The sequence below is a fragment of the Epinephelus fuscoguttatus genome, linkage group LG2, assembly GCF_011397635.1.
Source record: "Epinephelus fuscoguttatus linkage group LG2, E.fuscoguttatus.final_Chr_v1".
Classification (NCBI taxonomy): Eukaryota; Metazoa; Chordata; class Actinopteri; order Perciformes; family Serranidae; genus Epinephelus; species Epinephelus fuscoguttatus.
In genome coordinates, this window is record NC_064753.1 from 12,584,990 (window position 1) to 12,612,596 (window position 27,607).

The 27,607-nt window shown below is 40.1% G+C and overlaps 1 protein-coding gene across 3 annotated transcripts in view; it reads left to right on the forward strand.

The window, feature by feature from the left end:
* The window catches only part of ntrk3b (neurotrophic tyrosine kinase, receptor, type 3b), a 256,972-nt gene that overhangs the window by 44,838 nt on the left and 184,527 nt on the right, over positions 1-27,607 (forward strand). The gene's annotated exons all lie outside the window — the stretch shown is intronic.

Consider the following 27,607-nt stretch of genomic DNA (forward strand, 5'->3'; position numbering starts at 1 on the left):
GAGTAAATATTCTATCTTTGACAGCCATGTTTCCCATGCCCTCAAATGATTTGTTATGATCTGTAATGCCTGACAGCTTGAAGCATAAGGCTATAGATGAGTTAGTGTTGAGCAGAAGATGATGCAGTTGATAGAGACTGGCTTCGGGAAAATTGTGGCGCTGCCATTACTGTCGCAGTAGCCGCACATCCTAAATGAGACATCCATTATTTGCCTTGGATAATTGGATTCCTATCTGCCCCGGTTCTTTGTGCTTCGGTAAAGCAACATGCCAGAGACGCAGTTCCATTTAGCCTGCGCTCACCAAATGGACAATATGTCCAGGAGGCCGAGCATCAGAGAACTGTGCGAAGAGCAAAGTAATTTCTTTAACAAAGGCTGATGTGTCACCGTATGACAGCCTGTTATTCCCCAATTTTCCAGGAGTAAACACGGTGAGGAACTCAGTCACAGTCTTTTACCTGAACACATTGCCATTTGCAATTTCCAGTTGTCAGCTGAGAGGCAGTTGGTCTCTCTTTTCTGCTGCGGATGACTGCTGTTAGGCTTGAATCTGTGCACTTTGCACTGCGTGTGTGTGTATATGTGTGGGTGGGAGAGATAGCAAGCGGTAGTTTATAATGTGGATGCTAAAGTAAATTCAGTGTTTGACATTTTTGAACCTAACACAGAAAAGACTAGTCTGATTATCAAATTCATCGTCTCGCAAGCTGACTTTTGGGAATTGGAGTATGTGTGTACGCCTCTGTGCTGTGTGTGTGTGTGTGTGTGTGTGTGTGTGTGTGTGTGTGTGTGTTTATGTGTATAGACTTCTTCAAAGTAAAGTTGGTATTTGCTTGTCTCTTTATCTAGTTAGGTGATTGGTAGAGCTAAACGAGCTCATCAACATTTAATGAAAGTTATTTAAATCCCCCCATCTCTTTAATTGTCTCCCCAGAAGATGGATTTACTAACATAAGACTGAAAACAAATAAATGATTGTAACCTTCTCACCTCTTCCTCCCTTTTTCTTCCTGAACTTAATTGCTGTGCGGGAGTGTGCTGAAGATATAAGAAAAGATTAGGTGAGAGGGTGATAATGCCTTTCTTTCCCCTTTGTTCTCACCTGTGGTGTAATGGTAAATAAGTGTGAAGTTAGTGATCATTATAATACAAACCATTATAGCACAACCAAAAATAAAATCGTTCCAGAAGTGTTAATTTATGCCTTTCCCCTCTCCAAGATCTCATGCTATATGAAATTCTCACTGGATTCAGGCTAAAAGTGTGATGAATGATGTTCTACAAATAGAAAGGATAAATCAAGTGAGTTCTTCACTTCTCCTACATGGAGGCATTTGCATTGTAACGAGTACGAGCCCCACCCCAGACAGTCCGCGACAGGCTCCTTTTGCGATCTCATTAATGCAGATGGACTGTTGCTAGGTGACACGGAGGATGATGATGTCAAAGAAGATTAATTATTATGCCTAAGCTTAGCCTCAGAAGGCCGACCTCATTGATGTCTGTGTCAGACAGGTCTGCTCAAAGCCGGGGCCATCAAATGCTCAACTGGTTGCTCCTTTTGTGAGGAGATTTGTAGCTGTTCTCTTCATCACATGTTCCGGCTAAAGACAGACACATTAAAGGAATACTTCACCTCCAGAATTACCATTTGTATATCAATTGTTCACCCCATGTTACACTGAATTTACACTGAAACATTTTTCTCCTGTGCCTCTGGTGAAGGAAGAATCCAAAAACGAATAAAATTCTTGATGAAGGAAAAGGGGTCTGCATTTCACAACAGCTAAACTATATCAAAACATCCATTCACAGACTAACACAACTTGTGCAGTAAAATCCAAGTCTCATTTATCTCGTCATATGCTTTCCAATCGGACAGCCCTGTCTGAGTATAGATTGTATAAAAATAATGGGACCATGACGTCATGCATATGGTTTGCAGACTCCCATTTTGATGCCTCAATTTCGGTCATTGTCATCTTGGTTTTTGGAGCCAGAGGTGACCATATTTAGAAAAGAGGATGAGGGTGTTGAGGGGCGAGGAGTGGATCTGACTGTAGCAGCACCTCTACTGTCACTCAAGCAGCCCCACCCTTAAATATGTGTAACTTTAAGCCCTAATAAAATGTCAGTGGGTGAGTTATAAAATAAATTCATCTCCCGTACAGTTGTCATGAAGACGGAAATCAGCTACACAGACCCAGGCTGTAAATATGTTAATTTTGCTGTACAGTTAAGATGAGGGGTCTATGGAGATTGACTGGCTTCTGGAGCCAGCCTCAAGTGGCCATTTAAGGAACTGCACTTCCTGTCTGGCTTCATTTTTCAGCCCCTGAGGTTGCTGCTTGAGTTTAATATGTGTGCCATGCATTCTGTATGTACAGTATGTATTCTTGCCTCTCAGTCGTACAGTAATTATCTAATCATGAGTTAGCAAGTGTGAGGAGGCACAGCAGGCATGTCAAGCTGAAGCGGTGTGTATCCACCTTATTTTCAAACACGGAAGTAAATAGTGATCAACTTCCGTGTTTTTGTGCATGACTTCCGGTCAGCTGCTTTCCCTCATGCTTTCCCTTACTGGAGCTAACGGTGCAAGCTATTTTTTTCAATTTTCAATTGTTTATGTTAGTCAATCAGTTAGTTAGTTAGTTAGTCTGTGTATTTTATATAGATAACTGTGCCCACGTTTTCGTTATCCGGTAATTGCCAATAAAAATAATTCCCTCTAAACGCGAATAAATCGCACGTCAATCAAAAACTATGAACTAAAAAGCACAATCTATCCCGAGTGAGACAAACTGCTTGATCCCCGTCTCCAGTGTACCAGCAGAGAACCTGCAGAACCGAATCAGCGAAAAAACACACCAGGCTACACAGCCTCTCTACCTGAGCAGCTGAAGCTGCGGCTCGCACCCTCAACACACAGACGGTGCTTCTGCATGCCAGCCAAACGTGTGCGCAACTGTGAGAAATAAATATGTGAGGTGTACGCTGCTTTTCTATCTTTTTTTCCCTTTTCTTTCTTTCTTTCTTTCCTTCTTTCTTTTTGTCAGCGACATACACTCCTAACACAGGACGGGTTGTTTTTATTGACTGAGTTGATCATTAAGCCATAGTGATGCGCGGATCGGCTCTGATAGCACCCGAATCAGCATGTAGGCATCAACCATCCAGCTGTTACAACATGATTGAGTTAGCAAAGCAGTTTTGTGTTGCTATGTGTGGTATTTATTCAGTTTTGGGAAATCACGATGTCTAGAAAGCATCAGTGCCTGCAGCAGCAGCAAAGCTAACATCAGGACATCATCCGTTAAAAGCCTCCTGTTGTCGGATACGACATGAAACTACTCCAGTTAGCTCAATCATGTTGTAACTAAGACATCCGCTGGAAAAAATATTTTTTTCACGGACCGTTTATTAAGTTATTACAGACACCGCTAACGGCTAATGGCTAACAGCTAACGGTTAGCTCAGCTAATCTACGATAACCATGTTATTAATTACACACACAGAAATAGTAATGTTTGTTCAATTATTGTGTTTATGGACTTTACAAACATCAGATTAGTCTGAACGGTGATATAGTGACGTGAAAAAATGTGATATATACATACATACATACATATATATATATATATATATATATATAGCTAAACTCAACAAGGTAAACAACAGGGCGATTCTCATTTACACAGTGGTCAAGAGTGCTGGACCGGAAGTGTCGCACAAAAAAACGGAAGCTGGCTGCGTTCTGTTTTGCCTCCGTGTTTCTGTGAAAAATAAGGTGAATAGGGTTGTAATATAAGCTATACTTAGCTTCCAGAGTGATGGTTTGTGGCCACTGCAAATAATGTTAACAACTTAATAATATGCATGACTGAAATAATGAGTTAAACATCAGACTCTTGCACATTTTCACCATAGAAACATCAAGGTGATGAACTGATTGTCATTTTAAATGTCATATCTGCAGTGGATGTGATGCTGTCAGGTCATATGAACTCATTAATGTGGACACGTGTTCCCAGCATAACAGTAGGTTGTCTGAATCAGTCAGGATTGTGAATTTTACTCGTTTTTGCTACAGCCAACAATAGCAACCAGAAGTTAACAGGAAATGGAACATAAATTCAATAAAGTAGCACCCTAATAATTCAACAAAAGCCAAGGAAAGCTTGCTTTTACAGTAACTAGTCAGACACAAATGTAAAAAACAGAATGCTGTGTAAAACACACCAAAGCAATGACAGTCAGCCTAACAGATGTCAAAACAAACAAACAAACAAAAGCACAGTACAGTTAACAAGATCTACCAGCGCAGATAATCTGAAAACATCTGCCTGGTTCATTAGAAATGAACTCAGCAATATTTAATGTCCTTTTTTATTTTTTGTAGCATTGTTTATTTTCCCAACAGCTCCTGTCAAAGCATCAGTGCTGTAATTATGAAGTGACCTCTGCGGGCCTGCTATATTTTATTTGAGCCCAAAATAAAGCTAATTACAGTATACCATGTCCCGAGGGAGTGCTTTATTGTGATCAGCAGGATCCTGGTGCACAAAGTAGGTACAGAGATTTAATCCATGCAGCAGCCAATATGTTCAATAACCCTATATCCTGCTGATGTGCCTTCGAGCAAGACGCCGGGCCTCTTAATTTTCTGCTAAGACAGCTCAGATGAGAGTATCAATTGAATGCCATAATGGCAAATACACATTGTTGTACATACAAAGCTCCAGACTGTGATAACTCTCCAGCATTAAATCTGTGTAACATAAACTCATGACACAAATATTTAAGCAGCACTCTGAATTAATGTGCTTGCAAGATGCAAACAGAAAAATAAACAAACTGTTAAATGTACTGCTTGCTGATGCTTTTCTGGTGAATGATTTACAGCACCATTAGGGTTACAGCCTGAGATTCCAAGACCACAGATAATACAAGCAGCCAGTGGTCAGAGTCAGTACCACAAGATTGTACCTTGTCTGTGAGCATCGCTGTGTCACACTCTCACCTCAGCCTCATCTCCGCAGTGACTTAGCATAGGTTAGTAAATGTTCACCATGCCATTTAAGGGAAGAGAGTCCTAAACACCACTACTGATGGACCATAATATTGAACAGTTTGATAACTGGCTTTTTCTTCTTTTTTTTTGCCTTTCTTGAGTTAGATGAGATGATCAGTGCTGCAGCTGTGTATGAATACCTCTAAGGTATCAACCAAACCAATCCAGTGCTAAGTAGTATCAAAATGTCTCCAGTCAAATGATACCTGCATTTGATCCTTAATGTGCCATATGTCTGATCCCAGACTTTTCTGATTCCTGGCCGGATCAGCAAACCTTTTGTTACTTCTGTCTCTGGAGCCGCTCTCCTCCTGGCAAGTCTTTTTGACGTCTAACTGGCACATTTAGCGCAAGCTCACACAACAGCAGTGGCTAACATCCAACAACGAGCCATTAAATAGTCCCAACAAACTCACACAGACATCAAAATCAGGGTTCCCACACATTTTCATGGATAAAATTTCAAAAGCTTTCCATGACTTTTCATTAATTCCTTCATTTTCCGTAACCGCTTATCCTGCTGGGGGTCGCGGGAGGCTGGAGCCTATCCCAGTTGACATTGGGCGAGAGGCGGGGTACACCCTGGACAGGTCGCCAGACTATCGCAGGTACTGCAGGACTATCTAACATATAGAGACAGACAACCATTCACATCAACACCTACGGGCAATTTAGAGTCACCAATTAACCTAACCTGCATGTCTTTGTGGGAGGAAGCCAGAATACCCGGAGAAAACCCACGCTGACATGCAAAGTCCGCACAGAAGGACTCTCCCACCCTGGGTTCGAACCCTCCACCCTGAGTTCAAACCAGGAACCCTCCTGCTAACCACTGCACTTCTGTGCCATCATGATAAAAATTTCCATGACCATTCACAATGTATAACATGAACAACCAACAGTTTGGTTGGCTGGTTTGTTGATTTCTCTGGGAAAAAAAAGGAATGGTCTGTACCTTTAAACTATCATGCTCTACTTTGAGAGCACTTCAAACAAAATCAAAGGCATATTTGCGCGCTAAGTGACAACTGAAAGCGCTGGGCTGCCCATGTCAATCCTAAAAATTCCATAGAATTTAAAACTATTAGTGAGGTGTTATTCAAACATATCAAACTATTCAAACATGATTCCAGCTAGCTGGCATACATGGAGGGAGAAACTTAAAATGGGGAGAAAATGAAGAAACGTACGTGATGGTAAACAAAATGTAGCACACTGACGCATAGCTACGCAGAGCAGAGCTACGTTACATCAACAGCTACAGAAAATAAATTCACCTTTATGTTACATTATGCGGAAGGTTATCCACAGAAGATTATTATAACAATTTCATACCACATAATACAACTTCATGCCTTTTCTGAAACTCTCAATGTTTTTTTTTTTATAAATTCCATGACTTTTTCAGGCTTGGAAAATGAGGTTAAGGAATTCTATGACTGTTCCAGGTGGGACCCCTGCAAAACAGCTCGACTCTGTTGTTAAACTCATTAATAACCCTGTCACTATGTGTGTGTGGCTTGGTGGATTCTCATCAACTGTCCTCAGTGTGGATCTCACACTCCTGCAGCAGAAGCTAGAACCCATACAGTCTGTGGTGTAGTGAAGTCAAGCCTGGTGTATTTGATGGAACTGGCAGCTCAGCCCTGAGATGTCAACAAAACATTCAAAAGTATGGCTATACTACATGTCACTCCATTCACTTTATGGGTAGAGAATTAAGTACTCCACTGGTATTGGTATCATTTAAGGGTACTGGTGCAGGTACTGGTATCATAATTTTTTAAACTATACCCGCCCCTAATTAATACCACTCTCATGTGTGCATATTAAATATAAAGTTGTAACCAGTTAGCGTAGTTAGTATACACACTGGAAACAGCTAGCCTGGCTCTGTCCAAAGGCAACAACACCCACCTATGAGCTCCTCTTAAACTCACTAATTAAAACTTCATGTCATGTTTGTCTAATTTGTACACAGGTAACAATGTCACATTGTGGTTTTAATGGCATGGTTATGTGCCAAACCAACTCTTGGTCTTGATGTTACTGCCTGTGAGGGTGCCAGGGAATCAGTGGAGACTCCATGCAGTGCAAGCAGCAAGGACTCTGAGGCCATGAGAATATATTTCCTGAAGTATTAAACACCAAGTGTTGAAATTTGTTATAAAAGTAAGTGATGGATATTTTTATTTGATGTGTGGCATTTTGTTGGCAAGTGGCCATGGTGGGATAATAAGTATATTCAATTCATGTCAGGTGGTATTATTCCTTACATAAAGTGCAAAGAGGTTCGATAAAATGGTCTAAATAAGTGAAACCTATTAAAATGGTAATGCAGTTTTTTAAAGTTAATACTCAGGTCATAAATATACTCATAACTATTCTCTTAAGCACTGGTGCCCAGCCTTTTTCCTTAAGGGACTCTATTATGAGTGAACAGACATATTTTATAGATGTTTCATATTACATCTAATGCATTGCAGTAACAGTACAGGAAAACTGTACAATTAGCCCAAATAGTGAGCTCAATAACTGCAGGAAGCTGAGGAAGTAAAACAAACAATTTGGATGAATTTTAGCAGATTATTCACTGTGAATATTGCCTCAGAAATTAATTTAAGGATTATTTTAAGAACATTCTTTATACAATTCTCTGTTGGTATTATGTTTTTAATTTCTAACAATCATACCTAATAGGCTTCATTTTGATAAATTCATCTTCTTCTTCTTCTTCTCCCTCCCTCTCCCACTCCTCTGTTTGTCCGTTGTTCTATTATCTCTTTGATTGTTTTAACTGTGTACTTTTCTTATGTAGGAAAAGGCTGTTTAGCAGGTAGTGGAAGCTCTGTCAATGCTGTCTCCATAGAGCCCTAATCCTGTGAGATTTTTTTTAAAGTTCATATCTTGATTATTTGTCTAAAAATAACGATTTTGTTTGGTTTTCAACATAGAAATAAATGAAATGCTGAGATGGCCTACTGTGTAAAAATATATTTTTTCCAAGTTCTTACAACCCTCAAAATCAGGAAGGTCTTGTGACCCCCATATTAAGCTTTGATGACATTTAGTGTGGGTCAGGACCCCCAGGTTGAGAGCCAGGGCTCTGAAGGCTTTGAGTTTACTCTGTTCTGTTTTCTGAGAGGGCTGTTTGAGAGTTAATAAGTCTCTGCTCTTGCAGCTTCTTCAAACACAAACAAAATGTCTAATTTTGGCCCAATAGCGTCCGGAAAACGTGTTTGCTAACTTAACCCACAAGTGCAAATGAGTCCGTTTATTAATATTAAAGTGAAAACTTTCTCTAGTCAAGCAATTCTGAAATATTTCTGTGGGATATCGGTCTTAAAATAGATCAGTCATCAAGTAAACATATTACCATGTTTGTCTCAGTGGCGCCAGTGACTCAGCAGTAAATCCCATCTCACCAATTGTTGTGGCTGGAGAAACTGATGAAACAGCCTTGAACCTCTTAAGTACCATAAGGGGACATTAAAGAAACAGTCAGTAATATTTTGCACAGTCTTTGCAGAAGATGACCGTACTCAGTGCCAGTAAGTCCACAGTTACATCAATGGCTGCTGAGATGTCAAGCTGTCTTGTCTGTACTCTGTATTCCATTTCATGCCTGTCCAACCTCTTCTCTCTGGACTTTCCCGAATGTGTGCCGCCAAACTTTGCTCTTTGCTTTTGGGTTTACAGTGGAAACTGCTTATAGTGATCATGGTAACAGTGATCAACCACTCATATGGATCAAAAACAGAATCATTCCTATGCAAATGATGTTGAAATTATTTGCTTATAGTAATCAAGTAGTCTGCTTACAGAGTTTTTGTTATCATCATCGGTAATTCTCACCGTAATTCCGCCCCCTTGAGCAGGCCCTTGTAGTGAAGCTGTCCGTTTCATTGTTTTATCTTACTATATAATGACGAAAACTCTGTGTGTGTTTGTGTGTCTGTTTTTTTTTAAATACACTTAAAATCGATCTCTTCCTAGGAAGTTTGACTGATCTGCATGAAACTCGGTGAACATAATCTGGGGACCAATATCTAAAGTTCCCTCTTGGCAAAAGTTGGAAAACTTACTAAAACTGAGCTTCTATAAGGCAATGAATATTGCAGAGGGCGTGGCGCATCACATAAAGGTGTATAACATCTCAAGGGTTTCACCGATCACCACGCAACTTTGTAGGCATATGACCACACATAATCTGAGGTGACCCCTCCATTATTGACCCCATCCAACAAAATGGGGGCGCTATAGAGCTAATTTCTTACCAAGGCCTAACCGCCACATCGATTTTTACTAAACTTGGTAGATATGTAGAACAGGACGCCTCAAGGTGACTGGAGAAATTTACAGTAACTCTAATTGGCTAACATGCGACCGATCGCTGTGGCTCCATCTGTGAACCAATGTTGTTGTTTTTTTTCTAATTTTTTGGTATGACTAAGTCATGGTATGGTATGCTGTACATATTCACGGAAACTGTCAGTGTGTCATTCTGTCAGTCAGTCATTCTGTCTGTCCCACGTTTTTCTACTCACTGACGTGGTCAATCTATGTGAAACTGCACATAGGCATTGAGGATTGGCATAGGTAGAAGGTGACAAAGCTACCAATAGGTATGGACTAGTTCATGTAAAGAATATACAAATGTCAGTAGATGGTAATCTGCTTTAAAAATAAAGATGAAGAACAAAAATGTGTTCATATTCATCTTCTGTTAGACCTGTTTCAGTTGGTCAGACGTGATCACTATGTTTGCACATTTTTGGAAGATCTTAAAACTACCAGACAACATAGAAAATGGCTCCCTTGGCAGGTTCACATCGTAATTTCACACCACAAAACATAAAATAGGACTGTTTTCCACTAATATCTCTTTGTTATCTGCAGGCTTCGGCACCATGGGAAGAGGGTGGTGATAGGTTAGGCTGGAGGAGTTTGCCAGAGTTTTAGTTTCTACTTTCTGCTATTAAATATAACTAAAGAGTCCATCTTACAGATTGTTGATGCAGTGGGTACTTTGCAGTGTGAGATGAGCTGAGAGCTGTAGATTTACTTCAAAGAACCAATAAAGAAAATTACATGTAGACAGAAGGTAATGTTTGTAATGCAAGTAACTGTTTTATTAAGACTACAATATTACAGGCAGGATTGTGCACTTGACAGCTCAGTCATCAGGAGAAAATGTTTGCTTTGTACATTTCTGCAAACCAAGAATATGTTACATTTGCATGTTTCATACATATCATCTCAGTGTTTCTACTGTGGTGTCGTATGTGAGCTGGCTTTGTCACTGGGAGGTGGAGGGGATGGTGGATGATGCCTGCCAAGCTGCAGACCACTGTTTGAGACCAACTGAAACATAAAGGTTGTGATTTCCCAAGTCATTGCCCAAACATGGGTGTTATGTGGTGACACGTCACGGTTTTTCCAGCAGGGATAGTGCCATGAAAAGCATTTAATTTAAGACATTGCTGTGTTTCCACTGAGAATTGTGCCCCCAAATCCAGGTACTGTTCAGCTGTTTGATAGAGCACATTTTGAGTCACTATATCTTAATGGAAAATGTAGTGGACTTTATTCAAACTGACTGAGCTATCTGTACCATTTGGTTTAAGTATGTTATGCTAAAATAAAATTAAAATAAAACATCCACGAGATGTGTCACTGTGTTTTTAAATAGTGGTCTTTTGCAGTTCACCTCCTACAGGAAGTTATATATATATATATATATATATATATATATATATATATATATATATATATATAAATCCCTCCAGATGTGGGCTCTGTGTGGTCGGATTTTCAATGGAAGGCATTTTTTTTAACATGTTATAGTTTTAGAGCTCTTACTAAACAGATTTATCTAACTTATACAAAAAATAAAAGTCTTTTAAGGGTCAAATAATTTAAAAAAAAAAAAAAAAAAAAAACATACTCTACCAAACAGTTACTTTGTCCTTTTATGGTAAAGGTAGTGAAGCTCAGCTAATGTTACTAAAAGTGACTATTTGCTACAAAATAAATACACTTCTGATAATTCACTGTTGTTAAATAATACATTGATGTTACCCAATATATATGCTGAAATGCTTTTATTTTGTTTTGACCGTTTAAAGCCAAATGGTTGAATTATCCTTTTATGGTAAAGATAGTGATGCGAAGATAATCAAGTTACAACATTTCTGAAATAAATAAAAGGATGATACTATACATTTAATTTCATTTCATTATATATTCTATGAAAAACATATATCAGTATGATGTCACGATTTCTGAGATATTTCCAAAGCATTGTAATAGTAAATATCTAGAATAAATAGCCTATGTGGAAATAATACTGGAACTGTTAATATTACTAATTCCATGGTAACAATTTTATTTATGTTAGTATTGATTTTTAGTAGTTTGTTACCTGTTATTTTTTTCTTTCTGTTTTACAATTACCATTAAGTGACTTCCAACTGTTCGGTAAAGACCGATATTTAAAAGAACCTATGGAATCTGTTTAAAAATAAATTGAATGAATTAAAAAAAAATAGTTTTTTTGTTATTATTGCCCAAAGGAAATGAAAAATGCAAAGAAAATGATTTCCCATTGTTGTTTTCCTGGTGTGGACATGAAAGGGTTAAGCCAAAACATGATCTTTTCCTAACCATAACCAAATGGTTTTCGTGACTAAACGTAGCCACATTTTAACCATAGCGATGAAACACAAGCTTTTAACATAACCATTGCATCATAATGTACAACTGGAACATATCCATGGCTTACAGGAATGTACAAGGCCAGCATGTTTGCAGGCGATTGGGTTGGCAATTGAACTGTTAGTGATAGTTGGACTGGATAAACTGCATGTGGCCTAACTGCACCACTGCTTCTGCAGCCCGGGCCAGGTGGAGGGTTTAAACAAGCATAATTGTCTAATTTTAGTGTAATTGAGTAGGTGTAAGATGTCCTTAATGTGGCTGTTTATCAAGTGTATTAAAAGTAGTAGCTGTGTGTTTTCTCACTCTTTCCCACCCTCCATTTAGTTTTCTCATTTAGTACAGTTCTATTCAAAAGCTTTACTGGCATGACAGTAAAGAATTCCCTGCTACTGAGGCACAATGTTGCTCATTCGGGAGATTAAATAGGCATTAACAGATAGCTTTCAGTCACTTAACAAATACAGAAATCTGACTGTTGACTGAGATAATATCACATTCAGTTCGATGGTCCACTCCCTGAACACAAATGAGTCAGCTGCTTTATTCCAAGCATGATGAAAAGGTAAAACAACAAGACTTTTCACTTGACTTGTTCTCTAACTAGTACATTTACAATTCTTCTGCAATAGTTACAAAGTGTTTCTGCATGTTTAGTAGCCCCGGCTCAATTGCTGTTGTCAGTGCGTCAGAAATGAACTCACACCGTAGCATCTGATTGGAAATAGGAGCTTTACTTTCACCTGCTCAATGTGATGGTGGAGATATAAAGGATGAGAGCCCTTGTAAAAAGTGTCCAGATAATAGTAATTGTATTGAAGCTTTAATCTCCTTCAAAATGTGTTTTGAGATTACACACACACCCACACACACCAACCCACACACACACACACACATACACACACACCTAGTGCCATTGCCGCCATGCCAATGATTCCAGTAAAGGACATCATCTTGTGTATTACTGCTATGGAGATTTATTTTACAGGAATTAATTGTGTTATCTCAGCATGGTGATGGGACTGTACTGGGTTAGCTTCATTATCATTAAATCATTATTGTTTATTGCTCATTGTGGCCTGCTCTGTTCCTGCCTCTCCCACACTCGTGCAGTTACAAGCGTCTAACAAGTGGTGATATGACCTTGCTTTGCTTGGTCAGACGGGCAGAGGAGGCATGCCACTGAAAAATGGTTGCACGATGTAGGACTGTGCCCCCGCAGTTTAAAATCCAGTGCTTTCTCTGAGGCTTTGAGTGAGGAGATGCATCCACAAATATTTTTTTCCTGTGATAACTGTATGTGTACTTGACCGCTGACCTTTTACATAGCGTGACTCACTTTACTGTGACTCGTGGCGTGCATGTTGCTCTGACCTTAAAGGAATACTGCCTAGAATATATCATGACTGGATGACCTCCATTTCCCAACAACTGTTTCTGTAACAGTACATTTTGAAGTCTACCTGAGATACTGTTGGTCCAGGATAAGTTCCCACGCTTGAAGCCTTTTCTCTCGTAAAGTAAAACACTACATTTTTTGCTTGTCTATAAGTCACACACTCCTACACTCTGCTGTCAGACTCTTGAAATGGTCAGAATGACTGTATTATGCAGTTAGCATTTTTCAGACTGTCCTTTTGAGCTCCTCATCATGTCTTTGTTTGACAGCTACAATTCTTTGTTGATTGACAGAAGAGTTAGTCTCTGGTTAGTGCTGCAGTAAAGACATCGGGACTACTTCCACTCATTTTGCAGGAAAATCATGTTACGCAAGCCACCAGCAACTCTTGTAGGTCAAAGCGGGCTAACTAGATATTTCTAAGGTAGATTAACTCTAAAAGACACACTATCAATGGACTTAAAGAAACTTGCTAGCCTAGCAGCATTAAAACAACAAACAACCCATAATGCAACACACTCCATTCACCAAGATTACCTGCTGTTGTAAATACATATTGGTGGAATCCATGAATATTACACGACCCACAATTTTTCAACCCTAATTGAAAAGAAACAAGTTTTCATATAGTTGGGCCCATATTTCTTCTCTTTCTTGGCCAGGAGCAATGAATTTCTGGTAGGTGTATTTTGACCTTTAGACACAACCAGGCTAACTGTTCCCCCTGTTTCCAGTCTTCATGTTAAGCTAAGCTAACTGGATGCTCCAGACATCAAATGGTATCAACCTTCTCATCTGAATATCTGCAACAATGCAAGCAAGAGTAATTCCCCAAAAAACAAAACTTGTGACTTCAATTTAACATGAGACAGAGTAACTTGTTCATCTGATTAATTCCTGAAGACAACACCATTTCAACAACCACTTCCTGTCCTGGTGCTAGGGTAAATAAAGTGCTCTAGGGATGATGTTATTCTGCAGGCCAAGGTGGAAGTTGGCGTCACCCTGATTTCCTCCTCAAAAAGCCTATGGAATTTTTGCATTGGAGTTTTAATTACTGCAGAAAATAAACTCTGTGGCAAACAAACTTTTATGATACTTAGAGATTTTGTTCAGCAAGATAATCTTCATAAATGAACACCACATTCATTGGGCTATTGACATCCTACACCACGACACATGACTAATGATGCCACCACAATGAGGCTGTAAAGCAGAGTTTGGTCTGATGATGTTCTGTAGTCTCATTTAGCCACTTGTTAACAGCTGCCTTTTTTAAAAGACATAAAAGCTTCAGAATTCAGGGGTGGGGTATTTACTGATGTATTTTATGTTGTAGAACAAAAACGTGAAAGTCTCTTAAACTTGTGTTAATCACAGATCTGATTTCAGGCATCTAACCAAAAAAAAACATTAAACCGTTAAAAAACAAAACAAAACATGGACTTCAAGATGAGAGAACCTTGAGTGCTAAAATGCTAATTGATTTCTGGGTTTAAGGACTCATTCCAGGAACACACTCTTCTTAAAATTGTAATGATGCTACTGCTCTAACCGATACTGCTCATTGTTCAGGTACTTAACAGTATTTCGTTTTTTAAGAGAAAAAAACCCCACCTCTCCAATTTACATTAACATTCTTGGTTACTGTTTATCATAAGCCCATGTTTGTTCCATTAAGTTCATTTGTGAATTACAAGCAACTTAATATGGCTCATTACTCTGCCTGTACGTGCTGCACTTTCACTATGTTTCGAAAGATTGCTCGTGTGTCCACTCTTACATGCAAAAGACTTGTGTCAGCATGGACTCTATGAAGGGTAACCAGATTTCTGAGTGTTTAGTTCTCTCTGCTGTTGTCACTAAGAGCAGGGTCCAGCTCTGTACAGGCCACCTGGACAAATTCCGTGGACCGCCGCTTCAATGGGCCGGTGGACCGTCAAAAAATTCCATCAATATTTTATTACGTTCTAGGACTAGAATCAGTGGCCAATCACATCCAAGCTGGTTAAAGTTGGGCTCACGTCATAGGCTCAGTTGTAGCCTACTCTATTGCGACCGTTAAGGTTCTAAAACTCTGGATACATTTTTTTCATTTGCATATTTTTCATCTATACTTTTACAAGATCTATTTTATTAATTTCTCCAATACCAAGAGCAGAGGCGGTAACGTTGGAGCTTATCAGTACTATGGCCTTTAATAATTTAGCCCCAGGGCCCATTTATTACCGGGTTTCTGTACCCATCCCTAGCTGCTCCCCTTTGATTTCTCCCTGTGTCTGGGTGTGAATACCCAGTGTTCCTCCTCTGCCACTATGGCATTCATTTCGCACACATTTATCCTGCACTCAAAGTAGCAGGTGGAAATGAAGTCAATCAACAAAGGCGCCACTACAAGGTCTTGGGCTTTCAACTCATTTCTGCCACCGCTGGGTCCAGTTTTCTATTTGATGCTGCTGGCCGGCCAGGCGTCGTGCGCCGTGCTTGTCCCCGCCTGTGTCAAATTAAAGGTCAGCGTCTGGATGGCGAGGCAACTCTTCCCTTTATTCCAGTGCAGCCGAGGGAGAGGCCCAATAAATCTGGAGGGAACGTTGTCACCAGGGAGTCGGAAAGGTCATTCCCCACAGGGAGAAGGAAGTGGAGAGACTCTCTCTCATTAAATCTTCCCGGCTACGTGTTTTTTTTTTTATCTTTTTTTTTTTTTTTTTCCCCTAAATGTCACTTTCATACTCGGGTCAGCTGGCTGGATAGCCGGAGACCACCTTTAATTAGAAGTCTGATTATTCTCTGTTTACCTTGTCGAGGCTTTTAAACTCTCTGCTTTCTCTTCGGCATTCCTTTTAAAATAGACTTCCTTTTCTGCCTCCCTCTCTATGTCTTTTTGAAAGAGTTACTCCTTCAGGTCTTCAGGTAGCCTTTTCACTTCAGGCTGTGGCTGACTGGGAGATGAAACGGTTATCCAGATGACACCTGCAGTCTCTGTAGTGTTCCGCCTGGCGCTTCCACTGGCACATAAAAATAGAGCGGTGATCTCAAAGGTGTAAATGAATGCTAAACCCTGATATAGTGTCTGTGTCAAGCATCTTACATTCACATTTCAGGCAGTTATCTCACGCTGTATCCCAGAGAAATCAGGACGGGTCTGTTGTAATGCTAGAGGTCACCTTAACCAAACATAGTGCTGTCTTGACTCACTGGCCATTGAAGGGACTAAAATTGAAACCTTATTTTTATGAGACATGCAGCCATGATGCTACGCTCTCTAGTGTAGACAGGTCAATTGTTAAGTGTGTCATAAATGTTTCCTTTTACTTGTTCTCAAAGGCAAGAAATCAATCTAAAAAAGGCTGCTAACACCGTAACCCTCCACTGGTGTATGAAACAAGTTGAGGTGGCAATAACCCAATTACTAAAGTGGACCGCAACCTGGAGAGCTGCCATTTTAAAGTACAAACAAACTGGTGAAATTTGTGAGGAAGTAAAAGCAGATTTTCCTGTAACCTACGCAAGTGCTTCATTAGAGATGCTCAGTTGTACTGAGGAGCTTTTAGGGTGAGTGTATGTAACAGCATGAATATAAAGCAGGATGTTAAACAGCATCCATGCTGAGCTCATCTCTTCTGGAAATAATAAATAACTTCACCGGTTAAAAAAAAATAAAAAAAAAGTGGCACGCAGCCTCAGCCTTTATTAACAAGTAATGCACCTGCTATTACTGAAGCTGTTTCAGTCTATCACTTGGGTATCTTGGAGTGTTTATTTTCATTTACAATGTATGATTGTAGATGTGAACAAAGTCTTGGTTTGTCTTTTTAAGTACGCATGTAGATACGTTAAAGGAAACAGAGCCAGTTTCAGTTTAAAGGTCCAGTGTGTAGGATTAAGGGGGATACATTGGCAAAAACAGAATATATAAAAAGTATGTTTTCTTTAGTGTATAACCACGTGAAAATACGAATGGTTGTGCTTTCTCTACTTGCGAATGAGCCGTTTATATTTACATAGGGAGCAGGTCCATGTCTACAGAAATCACCATGTTGCACTGTCATTTTTCTACTGTAAGTCAGAGTGGACAAACCAACCAAACTCATGTTTCTGCATCTTTCTTGCGGCCACCATAGTTAGCAGCCCCTCTGTGAAGAGCAGCTTTTGAAAAACACAGATTCTTTAACATGAAACTAGTATATTCAGTGTTTTTATTGGCTTAAATCATTGGGTTCCTTTGCTTCAAAGTGGGAGAGACCTCTGTGGATAATTCAGTTCATGGTAAATGCATCTTGAATATCTAAATCAGAAATAAGATGAGCACATATTAAGTTAACAGAGAAAAATTGGTAAGCACACATTTGCAGGTCTTGTGCAACATCCCAAACAAGGTAGGAGAAGCACTGATTTGAAACATGCTTTATTCAGTGCTTTTACTGGTTTTAATCACTTGGTCTGTTTGTTCTGGAGAGGAGGAGACCTCTGCTGACAGTTAATCTCCTGATAAAAACCTGAACAATGAACACTGACAGACTTGGACCTAGGAATTTCAGCTTGTTGCAGTCTGCAATCCTCACCGCTAGATTCCACTAAAGCCCCCCAAACCTTACACACTGGACCTTTTAAAGCAGTGATTTTTTTTAGATACATATCACACATTACTGTCTCTTTTGAAGGAGGTAATTACAATTCCTGAAATCAAAATGTGTCAGGTTGATTCATTAATGCCATCAAAGTAAGTGTTGGGGAACAGAGAAAGCTAATTAAAATCCATCTACTTCCCCAATGAGGAAAATATTTCTATCTGTTTTTGGATATCTGACAGTATGGCAAAACAGAATACATTAGAATAACTATTAAGCTGTGTTTGCAAAGCTGCAAAAGTAAATTCAGTAATGTTGGCTACCGTAAATGTTTTGCTTCTGTGGGAGTCACGGCATGACTTTTGATTCTTTAAGAAATGCATAACGGCTGTTTATTTCTCCCCATGCTGTCCTTTCTCAATTTAGCATTGCTCTGGAGGAGTACTTCCTCCTACACGCAGGCTGTACCCTTTGGAGACCAACACTGTTCATTCCAGTGAGCCTTCATTTCCATCAGATAAAACGTATGCATTATTACGCTGAGTGCTTGCTATATATATATATATATATATATATATGTATATGCACTGGATGCACATACTTGCATTTCATTGCAGAATCAACTCTTGAATCAACAGTTATTCAGCTGAGATCACACTCACACGCCGCTCCTGCCCACTGTGCTTTGTGTGGTCGCGTTCCTGCTTTCCGAGTGTGTTAAATTGAAAGTTGGCGTTGCTCTGCAGGTAAAGGTTGCGTGGACCTGATTCCCTCCCACGGGCTGGCCTGCTGCTCTGCCCTGCCAGGGCTGAAGCCATGTGACTGTGGGAGATAGCTGATGGGGAGGTGAAGGGTACTTCAGGATCTCCCTCTAACATTAGATTTTGTAGTAGACCGCCCCCGCCAATTTTTGAAAAACCTCACCACCCACAATGCACCACATGAAATCACTCTTCAGTATGGGAAACGGGCCGTCGAACATGTTGTTGCCATGCCAGCTGCTGTGTTGCTACAGTGGGTGAACCAAACTGGTATTTGATAATACTCACTGTTTGGCTTTCCAGAGAGTGGGGGGTAATGGATTTTTCCAATATAGAAAAAAGTGAAAAAAAAAGCAAAAAAACCTGCAGCTCAACAACACAGAAGAATGCATTAGACGCGGCAGTTAAACAGGGCATATAGCAAGGCTTATTTCCCAGACGTGTAGGTTTGGGAGAGCAAACAAGCAGTTCAAATTGAATCAGCTTATTCATAAATTTATACTGAGTTCAAATTTACATTCCATCCTCATGCTCCGGTGCTTGGATGTGCGTGTGGCTAATCTCACTGTAAACACAAACAGGAAGGCTTACCACCCTCTGATAGTGGTGTCATGGAGCATGGTATCTGCCGGCTGTGTCGACTGCAGGGAGAAACGCACGGCTGCTCACCGGCCAACTATCTGCCACGGCTTGACCGCTGGGACACTTGCTGGATGTGAATGCAATGCATCAGTCCATGCTCTAGGTCTATACTGGTTGTATTTATCTATAGAATGAGCTCTGTGGCCAGAAGAGATGGTACAGAGCTTCGATAAACTGATGCTGAGGGACTACATCTCAGAATGCAATGTACAGACGAAGTGGCTCTTGTGTTCTGTCAAACAGAAAGGCTTGTCAAGGCATGCCAGAGGCTGCTTTTCCTGCACAGAGTTTCCTTCCTGTGTTCTTTGACCAAGTGAAGTTAAAGGAACTTGACTGAAAACTAGTCATTTAAGGATACAGAAGTTTTGACACTCAGATATACCATGGAATGAATACTCACACAGCTCACTAAATATGATTACAATCCAATGAAATGCACATTACAGTTCCGAATGGATGTATAAACAAGGAACTATTTGCAACATGACATTAATGGATAATTTTGTGTTTTTGTAGATTGGCCATCTTGTGAATTGGTTATGGTATCACTGTACACACCCACCATTTGCCTCTGAGGGCCAGTCCAACTCTGGCTTAACCCAAAAGCAGACCAGCACTTACAAACAAGAGTCCTCATCTTGCTAAACTCTGATTAAATGAATCTTATTCAGCTGTGAGCATTCGACTCAAAACTACAATCAAATTTCCTATTATTGTTCTTCACACCAATTAACATTTATTTATTCTGAGGTCAGTTTGCCTTTGCCAATCAGGGATGTTTGTTTTGTTATTTGTCTAAGAGGATCATTCACATCTTATGGGAATGACAAGGGTGTTTATTAGCAGTGGGTATCTCACATCTGTACTAATCATAACCTTGTTTTAACACATTTTAGACATAATTCATAGAAAGGTTGAGCTGAATGATGAAATGAGTATCCAGTACAAATACAGGATACATACTCTTTGCAAGTATGACCATCATCTGAGTAAAATATGTCAATATCTGCAGTGGTGATGAAGGAAAATCTCCATTTGGGTAGCTGTGTTCAGTCTCTTACCCTTGTGATCAAAAATGATCTGAAGCTTAACCCTTAGGCTTTTCTGTAAATAGTTCTCTAATAAAAAATATGTATAGCAACTTCTGATCAACCCATATCAATTAACCTATGGCTAAGTCCCGCCCTCAAATGCAATGTGCCAATCACAGTGCGTATAGCCATTCCCATACTCGGACATTCTCTGCCTGGACGTTGATTGAATTGCATTACAGAAAGTCAGTTTTGTTCGGTTTTATGAGCTTTTTAGGAGATTTGAAGTTTAAAAATGGTCAAACGGTGTGCATGGGGTACATGCACCTCCGACACAAGGTATCCTGAGAGGCTGGGCGACGAGGTGTATTTTTTTACCCTTTCCTAAACCACATTTCAACTGAGAAAAGTGTCTCCTTTGGATAAAGCTGTGTGGTAACGTTAGACCACAACATCAACTCAATGTGAATAAGATTAACAATGAGTGTGTTTAAAGGTCTTTAGTATCCCAGTTTTGATTGGGTTATTAAGTATCCCATTTTTGTGTTTGTGTATGTAAACACCATATCCCGAATTCAGAAACCAGGTTATGCCCTTTTCCTGTTTTCAAGAAACCCGGTTTTGCCACCTGGAGTACTCCGATAGAAGCTGGGATACTGGAGCATGTATACGCCTTATCCCGGTCTCTGACGTCTGCCCGCCATGTGCGCAGGTGCCAGAGTGACACACCAGATATACAAGCAACATAGCGGCAACGAGAGATTCCCATTTTTGGAGCGACGAAGAGACTGAATTTTGAATGAAAATGATGAAAGAACTCAACATAACTACGTGTTTAGACGGCAGAAGACACAGAAATACCGACCTATTCAAGTCTGTTGCGGACAAGCTACGTGACACTGGTCACTGAATGTCAATGAATAACTGGGTTTCTTTGTGTTCCATGTAAACATCATATCCCATATATGCTCAAAGCCGGGAAAAGTCTCAAAACCGGGATACTAAAGACCTTGTAAACACAGTCAGTGATGTCTACATCTGTTTTAAGGTAAGTCAACATCGTGTTTGAGGCAACATATTGTCAATTTGCTGGAAAGAAATATAAAGTTATCTTCAACATCTCTAGTTAACGTTAGCTAAAGTTAGCCTAATGTTAGCTCCTAGCTGCGTTGTACATCTTGTCACCTTGTTTGCTGGGAGTTCATTAGCCTATTTTGTTATAGTTTTGTACTTTGGTGATCATACATCATTGTTAGCTGTTCATTCAGTGTAAACCTAATAAACTTTTCATTGACCTTCTCAACAATAAAATGATGAATATATCTCTCCAATGTGTAGTTTAGGCCCTTTTTGTTACTTCTCAATGACATCTGATTGTTATGTCCCCAAAAAACATCAACTGCCTCCTGCGAAATGCTGTGTACTGTGACACCTGCCATAGCGCCGGTCACTGATTGTTGATGAGTGGAGGGGGGCGTGGCTTAGCCACAGGTCAATTACAGGTTTAGAAGAACGACTTATGGTTAGGTCCCACCTGTTTCCAAGTTTAACCACTGCCCATTCCAAACATGGATAGGAATGATTCAGTTGGTTGAACAGATACAGATAATTTTGTACTCGCTCATCCCTAATTCATAGTGAACTGAAAATAAAAATAATCACAGACTTTTCCACAACAACTAGCGTATCTATCATGTGGTACACCAGACACGGACCAAAACAAGCATGAAGTGAACAGCTATATAAACCATGGATTCCACCATTTGTGAATCGTCCAAAAAGCAGCTCTCGTCTCTGCTCAGCTAAAAATACGCACATCGTCTATTTTTGATGGAGCAGCGGCGCGTTGCACAGAACAGATCCCTGTGTTGTTTCCTTCACTGGCTGAAGGGATGCAAATAGATGATGAAGGTTAATTTCTTTTTAATTCTAAATTTTTTTCAGTGATTATTTTGGAAGAGCTGCACTTTCCATAGCCTCTTAGCGCCACCTATGAGTAAAACAATACTTATTTTGAGAGTGAGCAAACGGGAGTCAAGTTGAGTAAGGTTTGTGTAATATTTTCACTGTTTGCCTTTATGAACTTTTCCATAGAAATCTGGCTTGAGGATTTAGTTAAAGCCTGTATAACCACAACTTGGCTACTTTTTAGCTTCCCCAAATCTCAGCAACTGATTTACTGAGTACAGTTTAGTGAAATCCATAGAAATAATGTCCAAACCTTGAAAAATAAAACTCAAATCCTTGTGGGTTTGTTTTTGAGTCTTTTTACCTCCAAGTGGTCCACAATCACTCAAGGCAACTTAAAACTCAATTACTAGATGGTAGTTAGCTGCTAGTGTGTGTGTGTGTGTGTGTGTGTGTGTGTGTGTGTGTGTGTGTGTGTGTGTCCCTCAGTGTTTCTTAGGGGCCGTAATTACTTTTCTTGCCTCACTCATTCAACGTCCCGACAAATTGATGTTGGAGTGATGCAGGGCTATGAAATGCCTCGGCCTTTCATAGCCAGAAAACAGACAGACAGACAGAAAGCGAGATTCAGAAATAGAAACTGCGAGACATAGGCTACAGTAGATAACGACAGAGAGAAAGAGCAAGAGAAATTAGGCGTGAAAGCACTACTAAGGGAGAGGGAGGCCTTCACCTCGAGGCCCATTCGGAGAGACGGAGAGTAGCCAGTCTGCGCGGGCGATCTTTACATCCATAATCACAGCAGTCTAACAGAGCCTAATGCTTTATGATGGCTGTGCTGGTCCTGAGACGGTGGTGGGTGGTTGTGGGTCGTGGTGAGCCACAGGAATAATGGCTTCAGTTAATCTGCAGTACAGGACATTCAGTCTCAAGGGACTCCATGTCAACTGGCGTGACTGGATCAATAGCGTCTGTAACACTGAGCTCTCTCCCACTGCCTCAAGTTCAAACCTCCCACCGACAGTTCACTGCATCCTCACCTCGCTGCCTCTGCTTTCCTGACGTCGCTTTTGATCTCTCGTGTGTTGAACAACCAAAAGGGGGAAAAAATGATCGAGGCAAGACAACATTTTCTTTACCTGTGCTGAAAGAGCAGCTAAAAATAGTTGCTTTCATCTCGGCAAAGGATTGGTTTTAGGCGGTGTGCAGGAGCAACTCTGCGATGCTCCGTCCTCTTAGCTAAGACGCTGGAGTGCTTTCAAGTTGTGGTGCAGGGGTCGAACATGCAGTGTCATCATGCTCCACTCTCGCAGTGTTAACTGTGTCTGTCAGTGCCTGAGACTAAAAGCTGGAGCAGCAGCAGCAGCAGCAGCTCCTCTCTGAGGCAGCCAAATCCCACAGGCCAGATGAGGTTCTGATTCCTGAGGCAGCACTTTGCTTCGTCCGTCCTCCCCTCCCGCTCAATTCCACCCTCTTCCATCCTCCCACATCACTCGCCACTCTCTTCGCAACCTGTGAACTGACAGACAGTTGTCTGGCTGAGGCCTGACATTCGGTGTACACAGCGCCAAGCCCTCCAACACAGGCGCTGTCAATCAAACGACACTGGCGAGAAACCCTCAGATGTGTTTGGACAAGAGGATGAGGATTTCAGCCGAGCAGATTGCTATTTACTGTGCCACAGGGGGGAGAGGATCGGGCCTTCTCTCCCCAGCCCTGTGGCTCCGCCGCCTGGCCTCTGGATGGAGCCTCCGGCCTCTCACATGCCGTGTGGTGCAGTGAGACTGTGGCAGTGGGCTGATTTCCCCGTGACAGAGACAGATAGAGGAGACTGACTTTGATAATGTGAAAAAGGAAATAAGGTTTTTTCCCTTCTGTGTATCCAGGGAGGCTGATAAGATGGCTGTTTGGAGCAGCGGAGTCACAGTCTGTTTCCATCTCCACATTTTCACAGAATCATAGAATTCAGCTTCAATAACAGATTGTGGGAAAAAATCAATTTGTTCCCAAATATAATCATGAATAACAACTGCAATCTATTAAAACAATTTTGGCCGTAATCATCTTACTTAGCCAAATGATTAATTGTTTTAAAGTCAAAATCTTGATTTGAAAGAGTGTAATTTTCAAAATGCAAAAGCAGCAATTTTAATTATAAGCTACATAATTAACAATGTCTTAACAAGCTGTTGCACTTGACGGCAACAGTTATTGGCTAGAATGATAACTGTCTCCGACAAAATTACTCGGCTGTAGTTAATTAAAGTTAATTAATGTTAACTCTATGAGTTGGCAAAACAACAAAAATGATTGTTGTGATTGTTTTATTGGTTTTGATTTCTGCCGGTCAGTGTCTGATCCATGTATGCTTGGCCAAGAATGCTTTCTTCGAAGAGAAAACATCACTCTGTATCATTTTGCGCTTTGTTGGTCTTTTTTGAAGCAAAAAAAGTATTTTTCTTCGTAAAAGATCTAGGTGATAAGTTCAGACATGTACAGCAGTGGAAGGTAGCTCTGCAGTTGTTGAGGGTAAACAACAATAGCTGTACTAAGTTGACAGAATCTCCCATTAAACAGTGTGAGGAGGCACATCCTGTCAGTCTGTGAAGCTAACATTAGCTTAAGCAGCTACAGCACAGAGCTGTCAACAGCATCACTGAAGACCAGGTAAAGCAAAAATAAATGTGTTCTTGTGAGTTTGTCACATGACAGAAAAATGTTATAAACCACCCAGTCAATTTGAAAAGATTAAAACTGACATATTGCAAGCACCTGGGCACAGCGCCGGCCTTTGACAATTTGACATGGTGGCCAAACAGTTGAATTACAACTTCCAGGACTATCTGGTGATGCTTTGTAGCCCAAAAAATCTTTTTTCCCCATAGACTTTATATTGTGAAAAGTTATTATTATACATGTCTGCAACACTCATAGATGTATATTAATAACTACACACTGGATCCCATGATAGCACCCATTCAGTCCAACAGAACTGCTCACGTTGTGCAAATGTTAAAAAACACTAGCTAGCTTCAAGGTTTACTTCTGCCGTACATGGCCGACTGCTGGCCCCACCCGCGAGTTCTCACTCAGCTCATAGACTATACAGACTTTTTAATTTGCTTTTCTTGGCTTAAGGAAAGTTTTACAAAAAACCTCCATGGATCAAAAATTCATAATAGAAAAGAGTCATAATTGATAATGTTTGCAGTTTGAGGTGTCCTGTCAATGGTTTCATAGATGTTTCTATTATAATGGTGGTTTATGGGGTAAATCCGTTTTGGGCTGCAGGTTTTTTTTGTGCTGCAATACTACAAGTGGCCACCGGGAAAAGTGAATGTAAGGCTGAGCTTCTTCCCTGGGGGCTTGGCACCGCTAGTGAAGTGAGTGCTATAACTCAGGATTGAGTGGGAGAGCCTCTGATGCTATGCACTCTAGTTTTTATATAGTGTCTTCAAGCCATGATTTCAGGCCTACCCAAAATATCCTGAACACAAGAATGGTGAAAAACTGACTCCATGTTTCAGCACTTCAGTGTCTTTAAATGTTTTCAGCAATTGTTTTCTAACATGAGTTTAGATGCAAATGTCTAATTTAACTTCACCTGGAAGGGTTCATAATATAAGAACACTGTCAGACACCTACCACCAGTTTGGCATCATCGTCGTAAATGGGAGACCATTGAGACTTTTAATAACTAAAGTAGCTGTTTATGTTGGAATGTTAAAATACTCAAGTATTTCCAATATGTTATATCTTTACACATGTGGGTGAAATTAGTCCAGTATTCTATAGAGAACTAGGCAGGTTTACATAAAAGTTCACTTTTTTTTCCTGACTGACAAAAAAAAACAACAGCCCTGTGAGGTCATCAGTAACAAAATAGTCACAATTTAAATCACAAAACTGGTTAAAAGAAAATTACATCATGTGCTTTCGCAGTATGATTAACCAAGATTAGTAGCACAAATTATTTTCATGACAAAATTTAAAATGCCATCAAATAAAGCCAGCAGAGTGTGTATGGATTATTGAGACTCTACATTAAATGGTTATATAGTCTAGATAGCTATTGATCTTTAAAAATAGCGTATATAGTGTATTTCACAGAAAATAAAACTATTTGAGCCATATATGGCAGCCACAGAGATGTGGAGTAAGTGATAATTTTCAGAGGTGCTAACTCCCTGCCTCTCTCCAAATGTCTAAAAGACTCTAAAGTGATGTAAGCAATCACTGCTTAAGACTCACTTAACTCTTTGATAATCATTAGAGCCTTCTCTCATAAATGTCACCACGAGTGTACGATGCTGCACACACACATTCTGCTGTCATTATCACTGTCCACATCAGAGATTTTTAATTGCTTTTCCTTTACTTGTGCTTGATTTTTTTGTCTTTTAATCCTTTCTTAGTGGTGTGTATCTCTCATTGAGACAATTCAGATTTAGTCCTTTAGAAGAACGAATTTGTCACAAAACGACATATGGCTTCAGTAAGCAAAAGCAGTTGGGGCAAGTCGAAGGTAACATTAGCGCTATCTGCTACCATTAACTTAGCTTGACTCGTTTTGACTGCAACACTGAAGGACTTCTCAGTTGATTTATTTTACAATGCGTCTTTTGAAGACTGCATAATGCAATGTAGGCTAAAGATTTCAGACAGAGATACAAGTAGTCTGACATTTTTTTAACACAGGAATTTTGTTGATGTCTTGAGACCATAGCAAGCTAGCAGCAGAGCAGCAGGTCGCACATGCTGACACAAACACACAATAGAGGAAACAGAGATATCATGAATCATTCGTATAATTTCATCAGAAAAATATGAACAAACTACATTAGTCACTGACTACTAATCTCTGAACTAAGCTACATGATTGCACCACCATTGAAGTGCACTTACCTACATACAGACTGCTTCTTAGTGTACATTAGTAAGCAGTCGAGGGTACAAGAATGCAGAAAGAAAGAGCTTTAAAAGGTCATTTTTTTATGCCTACATGCCGGCGTCAGCCGTGGTTGGAGGCATCATGTTTTCATGGTGTCCTTCCATCCATCCCTTTCTCGTGGGCTCAGTATCTTAAAAACGCTTTGAGGCAATTTTCTCAGATTTGGCATAAATGTCCACTTGGACTCAAGGATGAACTGATTAGATTTTGACGGTCAAACGTCATTGTGACCTCACATCAATCCCATTCTCTTAAATGCAATATCTCAGGAACGGCCTGAGGAAATTTCATTAAATCGAGCACAAACGTCCAATTGGGCTCACAGATGAACTGTTCCGATATAAGTGGTCAAAGGTCACTGGACCTCACAAAACACAATTTTGGCCGTAACTCCACAATTTATATGCTAATTACGACACAATTTCACACAAATGTCTAATAGGATAAAACAATAAAGCAATGGCATTTTACATCCAAAAGGTCAAAAGTCGGCTGCCAGGTTGAAGATGTGTGTGAAGCATCCACATTTAGAATTTGTAGCTTCTTTGCAGCAACA